The following is a 27,384-nucleotide window of genomic DNA, read 5'->3' on the forward strand; positions in this document are numbered from 1 at the left end:
AGTCCTTTAGTAGGGTGTAAAACAGTAATGCTCGGCTAGTTATGTTTACGTATTATTTAGGCGGTGTTTAATTTGGTGTAAAAAAAATAACGTTAATTGCATAATTTCTAAAAAAATATTTTTACTGTTTTGACATTATCACTCATATTCTTTTTTTAAAAAAATAATAATTTTTTTAAAAAACTCTTAATTAGAAAACATTGTTTGGGCGATTTTCTTAATGCTGATATTCTCAATATTAAATACGATAAACTTCTATATGTGTCGTAAAAATGGGGATAGAGAAAGTAATGCATATAATATAAAAGTTATTTTAAAAGTACTATAAATTATAATTAATAATTACATTTTTAAAACATATATAGAAATATAGTTAACGTCATATTACATTTGTGTCACATAAACTGGGACTAAAACATTACTCCCTACGTTCAAATTTACTCGTCCATTAAATTAAAAATGGATGTGCAACAATACTGGTTCAATTTGAAAAATCAATGGATAATTTTTCATTTTTACCTATTTTATCGTTGATATTAAATACGATTGATTATCTACTAAATTTTGCAAAGCATCAAATTTATTATATTCAAAATATAATATAATAACATTATCCCTAACATTTACTATATTTTAACTTGTGTGTCAAGTTAATAGTGAACAACTATTGATAGACCGAGAGAGTAACATATATTGGGCCCATGTTAGTTCGAGCGCTCGAGTATTTAGTCTTATAAATATAAATGGAATTGAACTCACATTATATTCTTTCTACTATCTTTAACATGTGGGCAGAGGCGGAGCCACCTTTGGTTTACGGGGTTCATCCAACCCCCTTCGGTAAAAAATTATACTATTTAGACATGGTTGAAATAATTTTTTATGTATATATAGTAGGGGTTGAACCCTCTTCGACTCATTCGTATGTTCACTTTTTCAATTTTTGAATTCCCTTAATAGTAATCTCGGGTCCACCACTGCATGTGGGGCATTTCAAATAAAATGACACATATATGATTGGTCTTATTGGAATATTACTCTAACTTCTATATATTTTCAAGACAATATAAACATAATTTAATAGAGATACTATAGTAAAATAATCATATTATTAATTATTTAAATTATTTATTAATTATTTAAATTGAATACTTATGAAAAAATTAACAAATTGAATACTTTAATCATTTAAATTTACCTATGAAAAAAAATACTTTGTTTAATTTAATAAATTGAATTGATTAAATTTGAATTTCATGTGAACGAAAAGGATCTAAAAGAGCAATAAAACTAAAATAACAAAAATCTGATGTAAATGATAAAATTTCTTTTTAAAGTCGGAAAAAAATATATTTCGTGACAAATCTATAATAAATTGGCATAGAAATACACATATTATTTAAAAATAATAAAAATAATATAAATCATAATAATTATCTAAAAATCAATCAATTTTATCCGTTAATAATAATTTTACTTAATAATTACATAAAAAAGTCATTCTAACTTCAGTGACTATTGATAAAGCATAATTATATAATACTTTGATTATTAATATTCGTACTAATTATATGACAACAACTTTGATAAATTAAGAAATATAGTCTTATTTTGGCTTTAGGCAAATGTTACCCAAGGAAAAATAAAGTATTCAGATACCTCTAACCTAGGATATTCACAAAGAAAGCTAACCCTATCAAGATTCAAGAATTCCATATTCAGGTTCCCCCAATTCCTATTTTTTATTCTAAATTTCCTCAATATTGGTACTTTTTTCATTTAGGGTTTATGATTTTACATTTATGTGATTTTATTTAGTTCAATTACCTCAATTCCCTATCTTTTGTCTTATTCTAATCTTGTTCAATATTGTAACTTTTTAGTTTGAGGTTTATAATGTTACATTTAGGTGAGTGAATTTAGTTTAATTACTTCAATTTTCTATGGTTAATCTACATTTAATCTGAATTTCTTGTTCATGATTGCAATTTTTGTTTTGGGTAGAAGATTTCTATAATTGAGTGAATATAGCTAGATTCTGACATTCTATTTATTGAAACTAGAGGTAAAATATTTTTTTTTGATTCTTGATATCAAAATACTAATTTCTTATTTGTGAATTGATTTGTCATACGTGGAGGTGGAAATAGGGAATGGCGGGGCTGACAAGGTTTAAATGAGCATTTCAGGACTTAAATAGGGCAAGGCAGGGCGAGGAAAATTCAATATATGAAATAATGAAGCAAGGTAGGTACTGTATCTAAACTTTTAGTAGAAAATTATAAAACAAAAAGTTACTGTAGAGGTTTAAACTCGTATGATATTTATTTGCTTGTGTAGGCTATCATGGATAAAAGTTGGATGCATAAACCAAAGTTCACTAAATGATATATTGAGGGTGTCCAATCTTTTATGCGGCTTGTTCGATCTCACTTTAATTGAAATATCAAAGTTTGATGCCCATGTACAGATTGCTTAAATGTGTTTTTTCAAACACAAAAAGTAGTGCATGACCACTTATTGCTTGAAGGAATTATGAAAAGTTACGTGCACTGGAGACACCATGGAGAACAATCATAAATGAGATATAACAATGAATCAATTTACAATGAAGATGAAAACGAAGCCCATGATAAGGATGATGGGATTCGTACTATGTTAGAAGAGGTTGTTGAAGGATCTTTTGCCAATCATTCGAAAGATACTGGCAATAACGTGTGTAGTAATTTGAGTGAGAAAGAAGCTACAATGTTTGAAAAATTGCTGAAAGAAGTTGAACGTGAATTATATCGGGGATGTAAAAAAATTTTAAAGCTTTCATTTCTTGTGAAGTTTCTACACTTGAAAGTATACAATCAATAGAGTAATGAATAATTTGATATGTTGCTGGAGTTGCTAAAAAAGGCATTGCCAACTAAAAAGACACTTCCTAAGTCATATTATGATGCTAAAAACATGCTGCAGGGTTTAGAATTAGGATATATTTCCATCCATGCTTGCAAAAATAACTGTGTGTTGTACTGGGCTGAACATAAAGATAGACAAAAGTGTCCACATTGTAGTACTTCAAGGTGGAAGATTGACAATATAAAGGATAAAAGGATTCCTCATAAGGTTTTGCGGTATTTTCCATTAAAGGTGAGACTTCAAAGGTTATTTATATCTAATAAAACAAGTGTGTACAAGAGGTGGCATAAAGAGAAACGTCTTAATAAGGTGAATGTATTAAGGTATCCCACTGATTCTGAAGCATGAAAAAATTTTGACAAGAATCATTAGTGATTTGCACAAGAACCTCATAATATTAGACTCGGTCTTGCAACTGATGGTTTTAATCCATATGGTAACATGAGCACTTCATATAGTATGTGGCCTGTCATTCTTTTTCCTTATAATCTTTTTCTGTGGAAATCTTTAAGGGCACATTTATAATGATGTCATTACTTATTCTTGGTCCCCAAGCACCAGGAAAGGATATTAATATTTATTTGCGTCCTTTGGTTGATGAATTGAAAGAGTTATAGAGTGATGGTGTAGAGACATTCGATGCATCAACTGGGGAATGCTTCAAAATCCATGCTGCTGTTTTATGAACCACAAATGATTTTCCAGCTTATGGTATGTTTTTAAATTCTCTACTTTCCTTGTTGTCTAACAATCTATACTACTTATGTATTAGACTATTTATGAGGCATTGTAAGATGATTTGAAAGAGTCAAACTTTGTAAATATATTTTTATGTATTTGACTCATTCTGTTCATAACTTTTTTTGTCACTGAGTAAGAAAGATAGGAAAAGTACGGGGTGTTTTCTTGAAACATTATGGATCTTACTTTAATAGTGAGTCCTAAATCAAGTCCAACTCATGACTGCTTTCTTCATTTTCAGTTTTGGTAGAATTTCCTTTCAAGTTCAACTGTATTGTTATATAACCCCATTTATCACTTGGATCACTAGTATCTTTCAAACTACTCCCTAGAATTCTTTTTTATTTTTTATTTTTGGAGGACAACTCTTCTAATAAGAAATGAAGAACAAGGAGAGAGAGAGAGATAAAATTTGTACAATTATTAATTGTATTTTTGCATGAAAAAGAGGTGTTCTTTTAGTTTATTGACAACAAATGATAAAATTGAATTTTCATTCATTGTTATAGAGAATCTTGTTTTTCTGCATATGTTATGTTTATGTTCCGATTATAAACTATTGTAGAATAAATAACTTATTTTAAGGAATTAGTTAATTTATCGGGATGGAGCACTAAGGGATATATGACATGTCCTACTTGCAATAAGGATGCATCTTCACAAAGGGTAAGAGGTAAAATTTCTTACATGGGTTATCGTCGGCATCTTGAACCCAGTCACTCTTGGAGAAGAAGCAAAAAATTTGATGGGAAGATAGTAAAAATAATAAAGTCAAAAGAGCTCTCAGGTGATGATGTCTTGCAGCAATTGGATTTACTCAGTACTTATAGACCAGGAAAACACTCAAATAATAAAATAAAGAAACGTTTTCTCAAAAAGTTGAGTTGGGTGAGGAAAAGTATTCTATTTGAGTTGCCCTACTGGAAGAACTTAAAGTTGTGACATAATTTAGATGTCATGCTGTGAGGATATTTTAGGGATATTATTGAATATTGATGGGAAAACTAAAGATACATATAAAGCAAGACAAGATCTAAAGGATATGAACATAAGAAAAGAACTATGGTTGCAACATGATGGTTCTAATTATACAATGGATGGTGTTTGTTATTATATGTCAAAATAAGAGAAAAAAATGTTTTGGGCATTGTTAAATTCTGTTAAATTTCTTGATGGCTATGCTTCAAATATCTCAGGGTGAGTAAATAGGGATGATGGTAATATAACTAGACTCAAAGGTTACGACTATCATGTTTTGTTACATCGAGTGCTGCATATTGCTATTCGTGAATTTAAAAATAAAGATGTGTCTTCAGCATTGATTGAGTTAAGTGATTTTTTCCGATGATTATGCTGTAAGATATTGAGATGAGATGACTTGGAACAACTAGAAAGGAAAATAGTTGTTATATTATGTAAGCTTGAGATGATCTTTTCACCTGCTTGTTTTTTATGTTATGGTATATTTCGCTGTGCATTTACCACGAGAGGCAATGTATGGTGGACTAGTACAATATCATTGGATGTACAAAATTGAGAGGTTTGTGTGCAAGCTTAAGAGTTATGTCCGAAACAAGGCACGACCTGAAAGTTCTATTGCTAAAGGCTATATTATTGATAATTGTTTGACATTTTGATCTATGTATCTTGATGACATTGAGACTAGATTTAATTGTAAAGAATAAAATGATGATGGATCTAGTAACAATGATGGGCCTATTTTAGAAATATTTTTAAAAAGCATTAGACCATATAAAGATGGAGATTATGATACCATACCAAAGAAAGATTTTGACATGGCTCAGTGGTATGTGTTGAATAATTGCGAAGAAGCAGAACCTTTTTTTGAGTAAGTAGTTCTTTTATATATATTTACATATGTTGATATTTTTTATTTAAACTGTTTCTAAATAACTTACTTTGTTATATGCAGAGAGCATAAAGAAGATCTATTGAAGCAAGGTATTGTGGATATAGAAGAGAAACACAGAGAATAATTTCCTTCATTGTTCAAAAGGAAAGTAAGTGACTTTAAGATAATAATCATGTTGTGTCTTTAAATTTTATCTTCTTATTCTTTACTAATTAAAAGCAATAACCTTTCCTCATAGATTATGCAGTTATTTAATAAGGAGAAGTTAAGATCTATCATGAAACTATATCCTTTGGATGTGGGTCCTGATGTGCATGGAACAAAACGTACTGGTTGTATTGTAAATGGTGCTAGGTACCATATTCAGCAATACGATGAATTACGTAAAAGTCAAAATTGTGATACAGTTGTTAGAGGCCTTCATGAAAAAGTGGAGATTGAATTTTATGGTATCATAACTGACATCCTTGAGTTAGAGTATATTGAAGAAAATTGAGTTTTCCTATTCAAATGCAAGTGGTTTGATCTTCTCAAGAAAATAGGGATGAAAGAAGATTAAACTTTTACGAGCATCTGTGTTAAAAGATTTTGGTATGAACATGATCCTTTTGTACTAGCTACTCAAGCAAAGCAAGTATTTTATATTAATGACCCAAAACTGGGGGAAGATTGGTGAATTGTGTTCAAATTTCAAGCTAGGCACATATATGATGTGCCAGAAAAGGAAAACTCAGAGGTAGAAAATAATGAGTTCCTTGTTACAAATACTGAAGTGTATCAAGATACGTCACTTGAAAGTAAATAAATTGTTAATGATACAGTTGATACATTGAGTCAACTATATAGAGATGATGTTGAGTCGATTACCATAGGTGCAAATGTAATGAATTGGAGGCTCAAACAGAATATAAAGTTGAAACTGATTATGATGGAGAAGATTCTGACCAAGAGGATGACATTAAGGTTGAGTACATCAGTGACCATAAGGAGAATGAGGGTAATAATAGTACTACTAACAATGAAGCTGATAGCACAAATGACAACGACGACATTAACTTGTGATGTAACCTCATAATAAGTAATATCAGGTACGTACATGTTAATATATAACTCTCCAAAATTATTTATATCTTGTTAAGTTGATTTTAGGGGGATGAATTTCATAAGTTATTTATAAACACGCCTATTGAGCTGAATTTCCATGAAGGATTTTAGGGTGATGATGTGTAACACCCTAATTTGTTAAACTTAGAACGCTACACGGTGCTCCTGACCTCGAAGGACCACAAGCTAACCCATGACTGATATCTATACCTGTATACTGTATAAAATACTGAATAATGTGGAAATATGTACTGAAAGGCCACAAGTTTCAATACTAAACATAACATAAATGAGATAACATCTATGGGGTAATACAATACCCAAAACAAAATTGTAAACACTGAAGTCTGAAACATAATAGTCTGTATCTAGTCTGAAAGCCTTTACTGTCTTAATAATCTGAATAAGGAGTTGATGGGACATGTCCCCAACTAATTCCAACTAATAAATAATTAATGAAATAGTGGAGAAATAATCATATCCTAGAAAGATGAGGACTCACTTCTATTCTGACTGCGGAGACTGGAATCTACTGCTGATATGGAACTTGTGTCTACGAACCTATGGTGTAACATAAAAAGAAAGCACCATAGTGCAAATGCGTCAGTACAATAGAATTACTGAGTATACATGTGAGGTAGGATAATGCAAGGGTTAACATGCATGAATAATTCTAGCTGACTGTCTAACATGAATACGAGAATGCATACATAAATATGTAACTGTAACTGAAATTGTGATATCGTGATTACTGAATCTGAATACTGATAACATGACATACTAATAAATGATATAACTAATAGCATAAATAGTTGTATCTGAATATAACTAATATCATGGGTGACTGTATTTGACAGTTCTGATATGATAGAACTATCTGAGTTCCTTACTGTATCTGAGTCGACTGTATCTGACAGTCTTGAATCTGAAGAACTATCTGAGTTTTTATACTGAGACTAGTACTAAAACTGTGGGAGGTAGTATTTAACCGACATGACCCTAATACTCCATTATGGCTGAGTTAGGGTCCAATCTGTAACCCCAATTAGAAGGGTGACACTACCGCACCACTAGTAAGGACAAGCTGTGGGTGACCCTTATCCGATAGTGTCCCCAAAAGAGAATGGTGGGGCCCTTATCTGGCAGTGCTTATCCATTTCATCAACCCTCATCGGACAGCGTGTCTTAACCTATGCTGGCTATCTAGTTCCGGAATACAAGGATTACACCCTTATCTGATAGTGTGTATCCTCATCCTTGGGTTCACTCGATGCTAATTCCTACTCCCATCTGAATGGACACTGAATATGATTTACTGAACTGAACATGAGCTGAGTTACTAAGTTCCGTTGACTGACGAATACTACTGATATCTAACAACTGACTGAGTCATGAGATCATAGAGATTTTTCCTAAGTCGTAAGACTATTTGAAGGCTAAGGATTCATAGCTTTACTGAGAGTATCATGAAAACATGACATGGATCTAGGTACATAGCTAATGTTTGGGTACAAGTACCCCCAGGAATCGATGGAAGGAAACTGATAAAGCATGACTTACTTGAATACATAATAATCATCATAATACATTTACTGAAGCATTTTATCAAACATATAATAGGCATAAGCTTGTACGTACATGGGGATTTCATGATATCATGCTAATTAGATACTTTACCTTCATCTAGGCATTCAACCAAATACATAGTAGCCATAGAATATGTAAACAACATCACACAACAATTAACTGTAATGATTCAATTCCAATTTAATCATTCAAGGGTTTAGTCCTAGGGTTTCATGAATCTATGCTGATACAAATCAACCCATATGGAATTTAACACTCATTCATGGAACACAATTCAATTACTTATTATCAATATGAAAAAAGCAGCCTAATCATAAAATTCATAAGAAAATCCATAACTTGAATTTAGAAAAGGAATTCTTGGTCTTCATGGACGAAAGGAGTCCATGAATGAACACTATGCATACCTTAGTTCATGATTTCATGAAGATTGATCGTGAAACCTTCTTGAATTTGAATCCCCAATAGAAACCTTAGCTTGATCTTGAGAGAAACTTGAGAGAAAATTGTATATTTTGGGTGAAGAATAACTAAATCACGTGTTATTGGGTTTAAATAGGGGTAGGAAATTAACCCTTTTAACCCTGGACGCGTCATTTAATTTTAATAAAATTTTCCTGAACTGGGACCCTGGCGCGAGCAGCATTAATGTGCCGTGTCACTGGAAATTGACAATTGGGAAATAAAGTGATGGCGTGATGCGGAGCCATCACGTTGTCCCTTCCTTCGTGACTTGGAACTTTGGCGCGACATGGGGGAAATGATGCTGAGACACTGAAAAAATGACAATTTTGAATTTGAGTGATGGCGCGACGCACCATAATCGCGGACACCTACTAGAAATTACCAAATGCCATTTCCTCTCGTGGTGCGGCGCGCCACTGACTAATATGGCGCTGTTTTATGATGGGAACTTGAAATAGTCATAACTTCTTATCCAGTTATCAGATTTAAGCGAATCAGGTATCGATGGAAAGCTTATTGAATTTTTCACATAACAAAAAGTGAAAATCTTGAAAATTCCTCATGGAATAATTATCATTTAATTTAGAAGCTAATACTAGGCATTCTTGGGACTAAATTTACTAGAAATCTTTGGGGTATTACAATATTTCCCCCTTGAGAACATTCTTCCTCGAATGAAACTGAATGAGAGGGGAAATAATTAGATGAACATGAAGTTAACATGAATAACTGGTACATGATCTCATGACTGACAAGCTAAACATAACATACTGAACATGGATACCTGATACTTGTGTAACTGATTCATGAATGCATGAATGAATATGCAATGATACTTGATACCAAGTTTATACTGGAAAAATGAACAAAAAACTAAATACCAAGTTCGTGATGAACATTGATCATGAAACTGAGTAAGCTTAAGGAGAACTGTTACCTTGAGCTTGATCTGAGTTGGTAGAGAAGAGGTGAGGATACTTGGTACGTATGTCTGCTTCTACTTCCCAAGTAGCTCCCTCAATGGAAATATTTCACCAAAGAACTTTAACTAGAGGGACTTCTTTATTCCTCAATCTACGAGTCTGATAGTCTAAGTTTTCGACTGAAATCTCTTCATAAGAGAGACTGTTCTAAACATCAATGCTCTGAATAGGGACTACGACTGAGGGGTCTACTATGCATTTCTTGAGCAAACAGACATGAAATACTAGATGAACTGAGGCTAGATCTGAAGGCTATTCAAGGTCATAAGCTACCTTGCCGAAATGACTAAGAATATTAAAGGGATCGACATATTGGGGACTAAGCTTTCCCTTCTTGCCAAATCTCTTCACTCCCTTCATGGGAGAGATCTTTAGATAGATATGATCACCAACCTCAAACTTGAGATCTTTTCTACAAATATCTGCATAAGACTTCTGTCAGCTCTGAGCTGCCAGGAGTCTTTCACTGATTAACTGGACTTTTTTTAAGGCGTCAAATACTAAGTTAGGACCTGTGACTGAGGTCTCACTAACTTTGAACCAACCAATTAGAGATCTATATATCCTACCATAGAGAGCTTAGAATGGATCTATCTGAATACTTGAATGATAGTTGTTATACGCAAACTCAATCAAAGGCAAGTGGTCATCCCAACTTCCCTTGAAATCAATTGCACACGCCCTTAGCATATCTTCTAAAGTCTGAATGGTCCTTTCTGGTTGACCAACTGTCTAAGGATGAAAGGCTGTACTGAGATGAACTTGGGTACCGAGACCCTTTTGGAATGCTTTCCAGTAATGAGAGGTGAACTAGGTACCTCTGTCTGACATAATGGACAATGAAACACTGTGAAATCTAACCAACTCCTTGATATAGAGTTTGGCGTAATCCTCAGTTGAATAAGAGGTATGAACTGGAAGAAAATAAGCTGATTTAGTCATTCTGTCTATAATGACTCAGACTGAATCATGCTGATGACGAATTCGAGGCAAACCCATCATAAAGTCCATGTTCACAAATTCCCACTTCCAAGTAGGAATACTGAACTCCTATATGGACCCACTAGGCTTCTGATGCTCTATCTTAACTTGCTGACATATAGAGCAGTTAGCCACAAACTCTGCAATGTCTCTTTTCATCCCACTCCACCAATAGATTTTCCACAAGTCATAGTACATCTTTGTGGCCCCTGGATGAATAGAGTAGTGTGCACCATACGCTTCTGCAAGAATTCGCTGACTTAAGTCATCTACACCTGGAACACAGAGAAAACCCTGACAATACAAAACACCATCTCCCCCTTGGGAGAAAACCTCTACTTTCTGATCCTGAACTGACTCTTTCAACTTAACAAGGCTGGGATCCCTATCTTGCTTTTATTGTACCTCGGAAACTAGAGATGATTCTGAACTACTCTGAACACATATACTACCCTCTGAAGAATCGACTAAGTAAATGCCTAGTCTGGCAAGCTGATGGACTTCTTGAGCTAAATTTTTCTTACTATCCTCCACATGAGAAACACTACCCATGGATAGCCTACTGAGAGCGTCGGCCACTATATTAGCCTTGCTTGGATGATAGAGGACACTCATGTAGTAGTCTTTTAAGAGCTCTAACCACTTTCTCTAACAAATATTGAGATCTTTTTGAGAAAGACATACTGAAAACTCTTGTGATCTATGAAGACATCTACATGAACTCTCTGGAGATAATGCCTCCAAATCTTCAAGGCAAAGACTACGGATGCTAATTCAATATCATGAGTAGGATAATTCCTCTCATAGGTTTAAGCTATCTGGAGGCGTAGGCTATGACCTTACCATGCTGCATGAGGACAAAACCCAAACCTACTCTGGATGCATCAAATACACCATGAACCATCTGAACCATATGGAAGAGCTAAGACAGGGGCTGAGGTAAGTCGAGTCTTCAACTCCTAAAAACTCTTCTCGCAAAGGTTTGACCACTGAAACTTAACTTTCTTCTGAGTCAATCTAGATATAGGGGATGAAATAGATGAAAATCCTTCAACAAACCATCTATAATAGCTAGCCAAACCTAAGAAAATCCTGATATTTGATAGAGAGACGTCTTGGATAGTTTTTTACTGCTTCAGTCTTTTGAGGATCAACTCTAATGCCATCACCAAAAATGATGTGACCAAGAAATGCTACTGACCTTAGCCAAAATTCACACTTACTGAATTTGGTAAATAGCTGATGATCTCTGAGAGTCTGAAGTACTATTTTGAGATGGTCTACATAATCGCACTCAGTGCGAGAATAGACTAGAATATCATCTATAAAGACTATGATGAACATGTCCAAGTACTGCTTGAACACGTGGTTCATCAAGTTCATGAAATCTTATGGGGCATTGGTAAGATCAAATGACATAACTAAGAATTCAAAGTGACCATACTGAGTACGAAAAGCTATTTTCAAGACGTCACTTTCTCTAACTCTGAGCTAATGATAGCTAGATCTGAGGTCTATCTTAGAGAAATAGCTGGCACCTTGAAGTTGATCAAACAAGTCATCCATTCTGGTAAGAGGATACTTTTATTAACCGTCACCTTATTGAGTTGACAATAATCAATGCATATTCTGAGAGAATTGTCTTTCTTGCGCACGAATAAGACTGGTGCGCCCCATGGGGAAATGCTGGGTCTGATGAATCCCTTATCTAAGAGATTCTTTAACTATTCTTTCAATTCTCTGAGTTTTGTTAATGCCATTATATATGGCAAAATATAGATAGATTAATTATCTGGAAGAAGATCAATGCCAAAGTCTATTTCCCTTTTGGGAGGAATTCCTGGAAGATTTTTGGGAAAGACATCTAAATATTTATTCACTACTAGGAATGATTCAAGGCTGGGAGTTTTGAAACTAGTGTTCTTAACTTGAACAAAATGATAGACACATCCTTTAGATATCATTTTCATTGCCCGAAGATAGGAAACAAGATGACCCCTGAAAGTGGATACACTACCCTTCCACTCAAGGAAGGGTTCATTTGGAAACTGAAACTGGACTATTCTATTTTTGCAGTCCACTGTGGCATAGCAAGAATGAAGCTAATCTATGCCAAGAACGACATCAAAATCAGTCATCTCTAATTTGACTAAGTCTACTAAAGTGACTTTCTGAAATATCATAACTGGGAAATTCCTAACACCCACTAGGCTATGATGATTTTTCCCACTGGGGAAGAGACTGAGAAGGGCTCTACTAGAATTTCGGGACTGATTCTGAAATCAACTGCTATACAGGGAGTAATAAAAGACAAAGAAGCTCCTGGATCTAGCAAAGCGTAAACATGCACATGAAAGATCTGTAATGTACCAGTAACTACATTAGGAGAATTTTTTTGATCTTATCGGGTCTGAAGAGCATATAGTCTATTTAGGCGTTACCCGTTAGTAGAACTGGTGGTGGCACCCTACTGATTCGGGTGACCGGACTGAGCTGAGGAGTAGAGATGACTCTGATAACCTGACTAAGGGAAGTCTCTGACTGTGTAGCCTAGCTTGCCACAACTAAAACAGACATCGCTTCCATCTCTGCAAGCACCTTTGTAGTTCTTACCATAAGTCTGACAAAGGGGATTAGTTCGGGCATTGCTGACACTGTCCTAAGACTTAGAGCCTAGCACTCTGTCTCTAAACTTAGGAGCTGGAGCACTGGATGAAGAAGGAACTGGAACTGATGACTTAGGATAAAACTAAGAATGGTTTCCTCCTTCTAATTTAGGCTGACTAAAATTGAAGCTATGTGTCCTAGATTTCTTATTCTGCTTTTCCCTCTGCTTAATCTTCTGCTCCTCTATCTGCTAAGCATTAGTTATAAGTCTGGCTAAAGTGATGTCACTATTTAGCATGGTGGATCTGCACTCATTAACCACGCTATTATTTAACCCTAAAGTGAACTTACTAATCTTGGTTCTACTGTCTACAACCACTGAGGGGCATATCTGGCTAATTGAGTAAACTTTACAGAATACTCTTTCACCGTCATATTGCCCTGCCTGAGGTTGATGAATTATAGTACCTTAGCCTCTCTAAGCTCTTAGGGAAAGAATCTATTTAATAATGCAGTGACAAACTCCTCCAACTCTATAGGACTTGCATTAACTGACCTTTCTGACTTTCACTGTTTGAACTAAATATGAGCCACATCCTATAACTGGTATGCAGCTAACTCAGCACTCTCAATAGTAGTCACCCCATTATGTATGTCACTTTATGAACTTGATCAATGAATTCCTAAGGGTCTTCATCTACTTTAGAACAGTGGAAGGATGGAGGATTCATTCGAGTGAAGTCCCAAATCCTAGCTACAGTTGAGTTGGCCACTGGATTGGTCGGAACAACAGCTGGTTGCTCATTATGGGCAGCTACTGACTGATAAAGAGTGGTTAATGTGGTCCTAAACTTTTCATGCGAAACATGATCACCCAAAGGTTCTTCGGGTTGAGGGGCTGATTGATTTCTTCTCTTAGAAGGCATATTCTGAAATAAAAAGAAAAAGCGGATTAAACTGAGAGATTAACTTATAATTATGCTCACTGGTACGATATAAATACTAAAAGAAGGGAAACTGTTCCTAAACATCTCATAGCCTCTTGCACATAAATGTGGTACGCAACACACCCATGTACAAAACTCTACTAGATGCGGTTTTCAGACTTCCTAGGACTCTATTGAACCTTAGGCTCTGATACCAAGTTCGTAATACCCCAATTTGCTAAACCGTAATGCTACACGGTGCTCATAACCCCGAAGGACCACAAGCTAACCCATGACTGATATATGTACATGTATACTGCATAAAATACTGAATAATGTAAAAACATGCACTGAAAGGCCACAAGGTTCAATACTGAACATAACATGGATGAAATAATATCTATGGGGTAATACAATACCTAAAACTAAATTGTAAACACTGAAGTATGAAATATAATAGTCTGCATCTATTTAGAAATCCTCTAATATCCGAATAATCTGAATAATTAGTTGATGGGATATGTCCCCAACTAACTCCAACTAATAACTAATTAATGAAATAGTGGATAAATAATCATGTCCTCGAAGGATGAGGACTCACTTCTATTCTGACTGCTGAGGCTGGAAGCTGATCTAGAACTCGTGTCTCTGAACCTATGGTGTAACATAAAAAGAAAGCACCATAGCGTAAATGCATCAGTATAATGAAATGTACTAAGTATACATGTGAGGTAGGATAATGCAAGGGTTAACATGCATGAATAATGCTAGCTGACTATCTAACATGAATGCGAGAATGGATACATAAATATGTAACTGTAACTGACACTGTGATATCGTGATTACTGAATCTGAATACTGATGACATGACATACTAATAACTGATATAACTGATAGCATAAATAGCTCTATCTGAATATAACTAATAACATGGGTGACTGTATCTGATAGTCCTAAATCTGATGGAACTATCTGAGTCCCTTACTATATCTGAGTCAACTGTATATGACAGTCTTGAATATGAAAAACTATCTGAGTTCTTTTACTGAGACTGGTACTGAAACTTTGGGAGGTAGTATTTAACCGACATGCCCCTGACATGCCATTATTGCTAAGTTGGGGTCTAATCTATAACCCCAATTGGATAGGTGTCAATACCGTGCCACTGGTAACAAGCTGTAGGTGAACCTTATCTGATAGTGTCCCTAAAAGAGAATAATGGGGCCCTTATCTGACAGTGCTTATCCACCTTATCAACCCTCATTGCACAGTGTTGATGTCTTAATCTATGCTGGCTACATAGTTCTGGAATGCAAGGATGACTTCTAAAGATCACACCCTCATCTGATAGCGTGTGTCCCCATTCTTGGGTTCACTCAGTGCTAATTCCTACTCCCATCTGAATGGACACTAAACATGATTTACTGAACTGAACAATAGCTGAGTTACTAAGTTCTGTTGATTGACAGAATACTACTGATATCTGAAAACTGACTGAGTCATGAGATCATGGAGATTTTTCCTGAGTCAGAAGACTATGTGAAGTCTAAAGATTCATATCTTGACTGAGAGTATCATGAAACATGACATGGCTCTAGGTATACAACCAATATTTCAGCTACAAGTACCCTCAGGATACGATGAAAGGAAACTAACTAATCATGACTTACTTGAATACATAATAATCATCATAATACATTTACTGAAGAATTTCATCAAACATGTTATAGGCATAAGCTTGTACATACATGGAGATTTTTCATGATATCATGCTAATTAGACACTTTCCCTTCATCTAGGAACTCAACCAAACACATAGTAGGCATAGAATGTGTAAACAATAGCACATAACAATTAACTGTCATGATTCAATTCCAATTTAATCATTCAAGGGTTTAGTCCTAGGGTTTCATGAATCTATACAGATATAAATCAACCCATATGGAATTTAACACTCATTCATGGAATACAATTAAATTACTCATTATCAATATGAACAAAAGTATCCCAATCATAAAATTCATAAGAAAATCCATAACGTGAATTTAGGAAAAGAATTATTCGGCTTCATAGACGAAAGGATTCCATGAATGAACACTATACATACCTTAGTTTGTGATTTTGTAAAGATTGATGGTGAAACCTTCTTGAATTTAAATCCCCAATAAAAAGCCTATCTTGTTCTAGAGAGAAATTTGAGAGAAAATAGTATATTTTGGGTGAAGAATAACTAAATCACGTGTTATTGGGTTTAAATAGGTGTAGAACATTGACCCTTTTAACCCTAGACGCATCATTTAATTTCAGTATAATTTTCTTGAACTGGGCCCCGGTCACAATACGGCGTATTGTGCCGTGTCACTGGAAATTGACAATTGAGAAATAAAGGGATGGCGCGATGCGGAAGCATTGCGTTGCCCCTTCTTTCGTGACTTGAAACTTTGGCGCGACGCTGGGGAAATTGCGCTGAGACACTGGAAAAAGGACAATTCTGAATTTGGGTGCTGGAGTAATGCCCCATAATCGTGGACATATACTGGAAATTTCCAAATGCCATTTCCTCTTGTGGCGCGGCGCACCACTAACTAATATGGCGCTGTTTTACGATAAAAACTTAAAATAGTCATAACTTCTTACTCGATTATCGAATTTAGGTGAATCATATATCAATGGAAAGCTTATTGAATTTTCCACATGAAAAAAAGTGAAGATCTTAAAAATTCCTCATGGAATAATTATCATTCACTTTAGAAGCTAATACTAGGCATTCTTGGGATGAAATTTCCTAGAAATCTTCGGGTTATTAGATGATGTAATTTTGATGTTGCAGGAAAACAAAAGTTGATTGGAGAACCTCTAAGTGCCAATCCATACTCTTAACATAGATTTTGAGGCGGTGTATTTAGTCGGGTAATTTAATAGTGAGATGGAGGCTAAGGGTGCAAGTTAGCAGAAGAGTTTGACTAACTTGCAAGTTAACATAGGCAAAAAGCCAAAACTAAAATTCCTTTCGATCTTTGTCATTCTTCTATTCTACCAAAAGAATCAACAATGCATCATCTTGCCTAGTTGTGTTCTAGTTGACTTCAACTTATTGTTTGTAGGGCTTGCCTGTTTACTTTTTTTTTGTATTTTCTTTTGATATATTATTGAACTTATGACATTTCTAGTTTCAAACTACTATTTAGTTGCCTCTAGTTTTGCTCTTTGTTTTTTGGGGGTTAGCAAGAACCACCATAAAAAGAATGTTTTCTTGTCCCTTGATCCTGGGAATTTATTTGGATGTATTAAAATGTGTATATGTGTTTCCTACTTATTTTTCTTTGCATATTTCCTTATAAATGCATGGAAAATTCCAATTTACTACATCTGTAAGTATTAAGGAATCTGATACTTAGTTGGCTGCACCAAGTCAATAGGATCTATTTTCTGATAAGCTAATAATGCTGGAGAAGCAACCTCTTCAAGTGTGTTTTTTTGTAAATAAAAATAACCAAGTCTTTGTTTGTCAGATACTTTAAAGCTGTAACTAGATCTTTGGAGCAGGTGGCTAGGTGTACAAAGATAATTATCCCCAATATTGAAGATGCAAAATATGTTATAAATGTCAAGTAAATTCCTAAGGTATGTTATCATGTCTTTCACGTATAGTATTGATTGTATCAATTTCTGTGTGTGTTTGAAAGCAATTTTTCATATAAGTCTCTGTAAATTAATTCAAAGTTAAGAGGTCTATGCTTAAATCATAGTGAGTAGCATATGTTGGTTAACAACAACACATAAATAAAAAGCTTGATGCGTGTTGATTTCGAGACCAATAGTCATTTTTCTTTTCTTTTGAGAACCTACAGTGATTTAACAGGATATCTTACCATGTTTGTCTTTAGCCTGATGTTTGTTCTTGTTAGTTTACTTTAATTTTTTTAGAAAATGAAGTATTACATGAGATAAGTTTTGTTGTACAGTTGGTAAACCTTTCTAGTCTCTTTCTTTACACTCTGGTATTTTGCTTTCTTTGTAGAAAGATGGAAAACTAGAGAAACTTTCATCAATTTCATTATCAGTTAGTCTACTGATTGATTGCTTTAAGCACATGAATAAAAATAGTATGTGAGTTTTCTATTGATGTTGATTAAGTTTAGAACACATAATATATTCGAACAATGTAGTAGCAGTACTTCTAGTCTATGAATTCTGTTGTTGTTTATTGAATTTCAGAGTTTTGTTGGATTAATTTTTTCATTTTTCTAATGGTATATGATATGAGCACTAGTTACGTAGTTGTTGATACTATTGTGATTACTGATTCGTGCTTTCATTTTCGTACTTCTGATGCTATTTGATATGAGCACTGGTTACGTAGGTAGCTATCCTATCATGATTACTGATTCATTATTCCATGTCTAATATTTAGGAGATCACGAGTTCAAGCTATAAAAATAGTATCCTGTAGAAATATAGGGTGAGGTTGCGTACATAGACCCTTGTGGTCCGACTCTTCTTAAGAACGCACTCATAGTGGGAACTTAATGCACCGATTGCTCTTTATGATAATATTAGTTGAGGGTGAATGAGAAAACATGGTCAATGAAGATTCATATAGTCAGATCTTAACTTGTTTGGGATTGGGGCATATCTATAGCTGTTCTGTTTGTGAACATGGATAGCCTAGAGGTAGTCCAAGCTACTGGTACCTTATGGTTCCATATTTTCATAATTCTCTAGAAGACTTTCATGGGGATAACCCAAATAGAGTATTACTTTACCCTGAACTTTGGTTGATACTGGACAAGAGTATTTTCCTCTAGGATTCTTATTGTCTGATAAATGTATTTAAACGAACTACAACATTTTGTTTTTTCCTCTAGAGGTGTCAGTTGGTTAGGTTTGATAATGGGGTCAGGGACTTTTTTAAGGTCTTTGCCACAATCTATATCTGTTGTGCATTGTGAAGAAAGTTTCTTATTTCGCTGTTAGCATGGCCTGCTAAAAGTAAGGCGCGATACATGGATATGGATACTTTAGAGACGTGTTTGGTCAAGGTTACTATTACCTCAAGTCTAGTCATGCTCATTGCCCATGTTGCTAGATATATCTATAGTTTTCAGTTAGTTGGTATTCTATAATCTTAGTTACTTCCATAGTCGTAAATCTAAAGGACTAACACTAAAATCACATTCATTACTTGTCAAATATTTACAGCCTACTTCATCTCTGGTTTACTCATTGGCATTAACGATTACTTCTGTGTTGTTGGAGCTGCTAAAACTCATGTCTCTAGGTCATCTTTTCTTGTTTCAACTAGGCTCATTTTCTCGGTAGGCTTAGGGGAGCAAATTGGTGACAAATTTTGTTCTGGTATTTTCAATTATAAGAATTAGTTAAATGGTGAATTTGCACAAACCATTTCTTGTGCTGCATTCTTTTGAATGGATTGAACGATTAGCAACAATTTTCAATCAATGCTCTGGATTGGAAAAAAAATATGCATTTTTAGTTATAGAATTTTTATCACACAACCCTCTAATGGAATTGACGTGAAAGTATATTTCCCTTTACGACAGAGATACTCTTTCATTGTTGCATTGCTCTACTTGAACTTTGAGGATGAAGTTCTTATAGAGGACGGAGGACTACAGAAGCATACTCTTTCAGGTTGTCAGATTGTTCAATCATAAAATTTGAACACTCATACTTGTTTACACAACAATCTAGGCCAAATTGCAGAGTCACGTGGATATAGATTGGAGATCAGTTCTCTGGTTTCACTCTATTCTACATGTACCTTCTTCAGGCTTCTGCTTTCAACCACCCTAGATTTTTTTCATAAATATTTCAAGATTTACTTTACTATTTCCAATTGTTCTTGTTCTATTTTTTTCTATAGCATCTGCTTCGGATAGTATTAACTATTAACAGTTAACACCAATGAATCCCTGCGAGATTTAGAAACTTTAGTCTCTAATGACAAAAGATTCAAATTCGAGTTCTTTAGTCCGGAGACATCGATGAATTGTTATGTTAGTTTTGTGTTTAATATCCAATCATCAACTGTTGTATGGGTATCCAATAAAGATAAACCTTTATAGGATTCTAGTGGAAGAGTGATAATATAAGATGATGAAAATCTTGTAATCTTGAACCCACAAAATAAGAGTATATTCACCTGCTATGAGAAATTCCATTGTCCCCCTTAAATACTAGAAACTTAGTTTTAAGACATCTCCGATGGAAGATTTCTCTGGGAAAGTTTACAATATTCCAACTTGTTGTTACCTTATGTTATATTTAGGTTATCAATTGTAAAGATGAGATTGCACAGGGATATTTTATGGATTGCACTAAAGTCTTCCTTGATGAGTACCATTTACAAACTCTTGAAACATTACTAGGTGTTTGCCGATAATTTAAGGTTTGTTAGATTGTTCAATCAGAAAATTGGATTTTCTTTAACTACAATAACAAATAGTAGAAGCAAAAATGTCATTCCCGGTTGTATCCCCGGGATATGAGGTTGGATTATCGTCTGCAAGAATGTTAAAATAGTAAATGAGACCTAACCTTTAATAGTAGTGAATCTTTTGTCTTATATTGCATGTTCGTTTAAAGATATATTTATTCCTACAAATTGTAACACCCCGTACTTTTTCCTAGCTTGAAATTGTCCCAAGAATGTTAGAATCTTTCTTTGAAAGATGAATCCACTCTTAGATTTTCACTTTTTTACAAGTGAGAAATTGAATAAGCTTTCCATCGATACTAATTTCATCAAAATCCGACATCGAAAAAGAAAGTTATGGCCAAAATACAAAAGGCAATAAAATTGCCCAGGTGTGACAGTGAGGCTGACGGACCGTCGAACTAGTGATGGACCATTGCCCACGACTATCATAGCGAGGCAGTGTGACAAATTTTTGCCCAGGATCAACGGCCCACGGCGACGGACCATCGGACTAGTGACGACCGTCGCAAGGGAAACAATGATTCCCCATTCTGCCTAAAAGTGAAGGTCAAGACAGATGGACCATCGACCCAGCGATGGACCATCGCACCCCACCATCACACCAATGTAGTAAGTTCTAGTTCTGGTCCCACTGTGATGTTAGTCTGACGGACCGTCGACATAGATAAAGACTGTCGCACCCACCGTCGTATGTTCCATTAAGTTATTTTAAAGTCGTTTCTAAAGGGGCTTTTTGGTCTTTTTACCACCCGTTTATATACCCATCTATATCTGACCTCAACTTATTTTTTCATTATTCTTTTACAATAACAAATTTGGGTTTCTCTAAGAAATCAATCCCCAGGAGCAAGAAACCCTAGGTGCTTGATTCCAAGCCAATAATTCAAGTTTTCTCCACAAATCTTCATGAAAATCACATCCCAGGCATGCATAGTGTTCATTCAAGGACTCCTTTCATCCATTAAGCCCAAGAATCTCTTTTCAAAGTTCAAGTATATGAATTTCTTTATGAATTTCATGTTGGGTTTATTTTGTTCATGTTGAGAATGACCTATTAAATTCTAATCCATGTTAGGTAACCAACTTTATGTGGAATTGATTATTATAGATGTAGATTCACGTGATCCTATGATTAAACCCTTGAATAATGAAATTAGAGTTGAATCATTATGTTTATTTATTGTATAATGTTGTCTACATATACTATGATTACCATGTGTTTGATTAAATGCCTTTGTGAAGGAAAAATGCCCAACTAGTATGATATTATGAAATCCCCATTTATGTGCAAGCTTATACATATCACATATTTGATGAATTGCCTCAATAAATGAATTATGGATTCTGATGATTGGTCATATATTCAAGAAAGTCATGCTTTGTCTGTTTCTTTCCATCGAGTCCTGGGGGTACTTGTACCCGATAATTTAGTAGTATGCCTAGAGCCAGTGTTATGTTTTCACAATATTCCCAGTCAAGCCATGATCCATAGAACTCAGTCAGTCATATGACTCAGGAAAGCTCAGTAATTCAGTAAGCTCAGTAATCTCACGAACTTAGCCAGTTGTTAGATAGCAGTAGTATTTTGTCAATTAATTGAATTCAGTAAACTCAGTCCATGGTTAGATTAGTTAATCATATTCAGTGTCTATTCAGATAGGAGTAGAAATTAGCACCAAGTGAACCCAAGGATGGGAACTCACCTTTTGGTAGAGGGTATGATTCTTAGAAGCAATCCTTACATTCCAGAACTATGTAGCCAGCATAGGTTGAGACATCATACCTGCTATTGGAGGGTAGATGAGGTGGCTTAACCTGCTAGTTGAGGGTTACCACTATTCTCATTAGAGTAAGCTGCTAGTCGAGGGTCACTCACATATTATCCTTACCAGTGGAGCGGTATTGATACCCTTCCGATCAGGGCACAGACTGGACCCTAATTCAGCTATAATGCATCATTTGGGGCATGTCGGTTAGATGAATACCTCCCACAGTCTCAGTAAAAGAACTCAGCTAGTTCTTCAGAATTTAGAACTGTCAGATACAGTCAAGTCAGATACAGTATGGAACTCAACTAGTTCCACTAGATTCAAGATTGTCAGATACAGTCACTCATGTAATCAGTTATCAGAACTCAGCCATTAGTCATGTTAGCTATCAGTAAACTCATGTTATCACGATTTTAGATATAGTTACCATGTATGCATATATGTATTGTCATGTTCATATTAGTCAGTTAGCTAGTATTGTTCATGCATATGGACCCCATACATTCAGCCTACCTTACATGAATACCAGTACATTGAATGTACTGGCGCATTTGCGCTATGTTGTCTTATACCATAGGTTCAGATATACGAGCTCCAGAGCATCAGTAGATTCTAGTCTCAGCAGTCAGAGCTAAAAGTGAGTCCTCATCTTTTGAGGACACGATCATTACTTTATTATCTCATTAATTTATTTATTATTTGGAGTTAGTTGGGGACATGTACCATCAACTCCTTATTCAGACCGTTCAATCAATTAGAAACTTTCCAGACTATCATGTTCAGTAAGTTATTTAGCTGTTTTGGGTATTTCATACCCCATCGATATGTTATGATTTATTAGATCCTATGTTATAGTTTTGAACCTTATGGCCTTTCAGTTTATGTTTCTGCATTATACAGTATATTATGCAGTATACAGGTACAAATATTAGTCATGGGTTAGCTTGTGGTCCTTCAGGGTCATGATCACTGTGTAGTGTTTCGGGTACCAGATTCAGGGTGTTACACAAATCTTTTAACCCATTTCCCAGAATTCTTATGAAAAGTTTTATTTGCCGTTAAAAAAATTCGGGTGAAGAATTTAAAATTAAGCATTTGGTACTCTATCTTTTATTTTAAGCTGAGGTTCTATCAGAAACAACTACTCTATATTTATAAGGTAGGGGTACGATATATGTATGCTCTACCCTTCCCAGATCCCACTCATGGAATTGCACTAGGTATGTTGTTGTTGATGCTCTGATCTTCTTCTCCTTGAAGTATATTCATTTTAATCAAGACATCATTGGCTTACTGTGGTTGATTGGTCCAAATACATTATTTGGGCCAAGAGAAATTACAGGTGTTATGGATCTAATTACTCACTTTAAATTATTGCCTCATCAAGAGTTCTTTTGCAAGAAGTCGCTTCCATTGTCAATTTCAGATACACACTACATTCACAATGTGGTGGGAGACACAGAGATTAGGAAAGGGGAACGGGTGTATTTGGATCAGATTATACAGAATATGTCGTCTTTAAAAGAGGTAAATTTGTGCATTCAACCATTTGACTTGAATTCTCTTAGAGAAGCTTTTCAACAACATAAAACAACTCCAATTGATCTGCCTCCTATAAGAATCTATTATCTAAAGCTTGAGTTATATATGTATATATGATTCAGATATTTTAGTCACCCTTTTATTCCTTTCTAATCTCTGATGCTGGAGGATGGAAACTGGATTTTTTCTCAAACCATGTGCTTTTCTAAAATGCCAGTTTACCTGTTTCAGTAATTGTTGATCAATAGGTCTTTTTGGTGTTTCATCATCTGAAAAAGGGATCCCCATTATAGCTTAAAAGTATAAAAGTGAGTCGAAATACAAGGAGAAAAAGCATAAGGATAAAGACAGGGAGAAGGAAAAAAACATAAGAAGCATAAACACTATCATAAAAATCAAAGTAAAGACAAGGATAAAGAGAAAAAGAAATACATAACTGGCCATCATGATTCTGGTGCTGACCTTTCAAGTGGATAGAGGACCCGGTGATACAATAATGACCAAGAAAACATGAAATAACAGACCAAAAATAGTCCAAAGTTCAAGAGAATTGAGGACCCTTTGGTGACCACTCTCGGACTCACTATCCAGAACAAGAAAGGCAAGAATACATATGTTTAACACACCAATCAACCAACAACCCAAACTATATTATCAACAAAGATATGAATAACAACAATATTACAATAACAATGACTCACAGGTCCATTAATAGGAACAAGAAATCGAAACTTACAACAAGATACAAGATATATAGTTAGGCAAGTGAGCCTATAATCTTAAGAACACAAGAATTTGGTGGGATCTTGGAACCTTAATACTACACACAACAAAAACCTAAATCTTACATTGACATAAGAGGGACTTTACCTCCTCTAAACACCAATGTATCAAGCCAATAATGCAAACACAAGTGAATATTCACTTGCCTAGCCCTAGTTTCGGTTTTGAGTTCACTCTCAAGGCTTAGAGAGAACTTCTAATGTTATAATGTCGCAAGTTTCAACAATAATCCACTAGGTCCCAAAAACCCTAAGTTGTTCTATTTATATTACATCACAAATAAAAAGTGAAAAGACAAAAGGCCCTTTAATGACCAAGTGAGCAATAAACGCCTATGTAGTGAACATTATGGACGGTTTTGGAGACTCCTTCACACTTAAACATGTGAACTTTCTTGGTTGTGTTCAACATGCTCAAAAAATACATATAATGTCATACTTGTATCATCATCTCCATCTTGAAAGGAGTTTGACCTCGAACTCACAGCTTCATCAACCTCACATCTTATCCATAGAATCACTTCCTCATTTTTTATCCTGAGATTGGATGCTTAGCCAAGGTCTCCTTGAGATATTCAAGCATGTGTTGGTGAGAAATCTGCTTGGTATCCCCCTAGGAAGCACATAATCATAAACCTGCACACAAGAAAAATTGGTACTAGGTAAAATGCTAGTACTTACGTTAGTGAGAAATAAAGGATCTCCAAGGGTAAGTCACAAAAGAGAGGAACTGTTTCCACTTTTCTCCTTGGTTCCCTTCCCTTCTCCTATACTCCCACTCTCGGTCTTTCCCTTTCTCTCCTTTTTACTCTCTTCCTCCAACTCCTTCACCTATTGATTAACTTCAGCAACTTATATTGGTGAGAGAGGGTAGAGTGTACACCTTCAACCATGGAGCTCCAAAGTGTAGCTATTAGTTCATCCATCATGCATAGTAGCTCTATTATATTTCCATGGTCTCCCCAATAATAAGTGGCATGCTTGCATTGGAATAACATCACACAACACCTCGTCAAAATAGTTTCCTACCTTAAATTGTATCACTCCTTGTTGGTTTACCTTTAACTCCCCATACTCATTCAGCAATTAAAGGTCTTATGGATTTTTATGATAGATAATGGGCAGCCTCAAGATGTCAACCAAGGTATTACTAGCAAATTGGTAAAACTACCTCCATCAATGATCATGGAACACACAACACCCTTAATAAAGCATTTGGTGTTAAAAATCTTTTCCCTTTAACTAGGATAAACCAAAGCCTTACTAATCATGGCCCTTCTCATTACAAAACACGGAAACACAAGCTCACTATCACACGGCAAAGCATCTTCCTCCTTCCTTTCCTTTGGCCTCTTGGGTTCTACCCTTTCTCCTTCTTGAGATTGATCATCAATCTCCGTTGTTTCAAGTCCCACTTCCTCCAAAAGAAAGTACAATCTCCCCTCCCTTAGAATCATATTTCTCCTATTTGGACACTCATTAGCCTTGTGTCCCCAACCTTGGCATTTATAACATTGAAAATCCTTAGCATTAGGAAAGGAATGCAATTTACCTTTATTTCTCAGAGGGTATCTTTGGTGAGCCTTGTTCTCGGCTTGGGTAGACTTGGCCTCGGGTTGCTCCACATTGGATGACTCATTATTATCCTTGTGCCAACCCAAGGGTGATTGCCCCTTAAGCTTATACCCCGCTTTATCCTATAACTCACTTTTAATCTCCAAGATGGCTTGAAACATGGCATCAATGGTGTCGAACTTGTGAAGTGTCACTCATTAGGCAATCTCTCTATTCAATCCCACCTTGAATCGGATGATGTCATGACTCACTTGCTCTCCTCGATGATCATGTTTCAAAATAAGTTGTTGAAACTCATTATAGTAAGCCACGACATTCTTGTTCCCTTGTCTTAAGTTATACAATTTGGCAAGGAGCTCTTGTTGATATATTTTGGGTAGCTACCTTGTTCTTATGATTTACCTTAATCAAAACGAAGGAGGGGGCTTCCCCTCAACCAAAACATTACCGAAACGCTTAATATACTACCACCATGTAGTAGCATAACCCTCAAAGTAAGCAATCCCATAACAAATCTTCTTCTCCTCGGTAAGATCATTGACTTAGAAGACCCTCTCACATATGGATTTCCATGCAAGGAACTCTTCAGGATCACTCTCACCCTTGAAGATTGGAAGCCCCTATCTTGATAGTATTTAGCCCTACATCATGGTTTTGGTTCCCTTGTTCATTCCACTGACCAACTCTACCTTCTCGTCCATAAACTTCCCTCGAATCACCATGCCCTCCCCTTATCTCTCCCGCTTTTATGTAAGAATCATTATACAGCCCATAACCATCATGTTTTCCTCCCCTACCATAGCCCTCAACATGGATGGGTCTATTTGGGTTAAGTAGAGCTTGTAGTGGCGGGATTGGATTTGGTCAAGTGGAGTTTGGATGAGAGGGTTCAGGTTTGGTGGTGGTATTTGGGTTCCAAGCACTTCTTGTTGGACTTGATGGAGTGGAGGATGGCTTGTTCTATCTTGTTTTCGGATTCGGGAGTAAAGATAGGTTTGATTTGTGGCAATTGGTGGATATAGCATTTGGTTCAAGGTCTCCGGAGTATTAGTTGGGGAAATATTTTAAAGGCTGAAAGG

The 27,384-nt window shown here is 35.3% G+C and overlaps 1 pseudogene; it reads left to right on the forward strand.

The window, feature by feature from the left end:
* The window catches only part of LOC107876516, a 68,501-nt pseudogene that overhangs the window by 34,747 nt on the left and 6,370 nt on the right, over positions 1 to 27,384 (forward strand).

This window comes from Capsicum annuum, chromosome 7, assembly GCF_002878395.1.
Source record: "Capsicum annuum cultivar UCD-10X-F1 chromosome 7, UCD10Xv1.1, whole genome shotgun sequence".
NCBI classification, from domain to species: domain Eukaryota; kingdom Viridiplantae; phylum Streptophyta; class Magnoliopsida; order Solanales; family Solanaceae; genus Capsicum; species Capsicum annuum.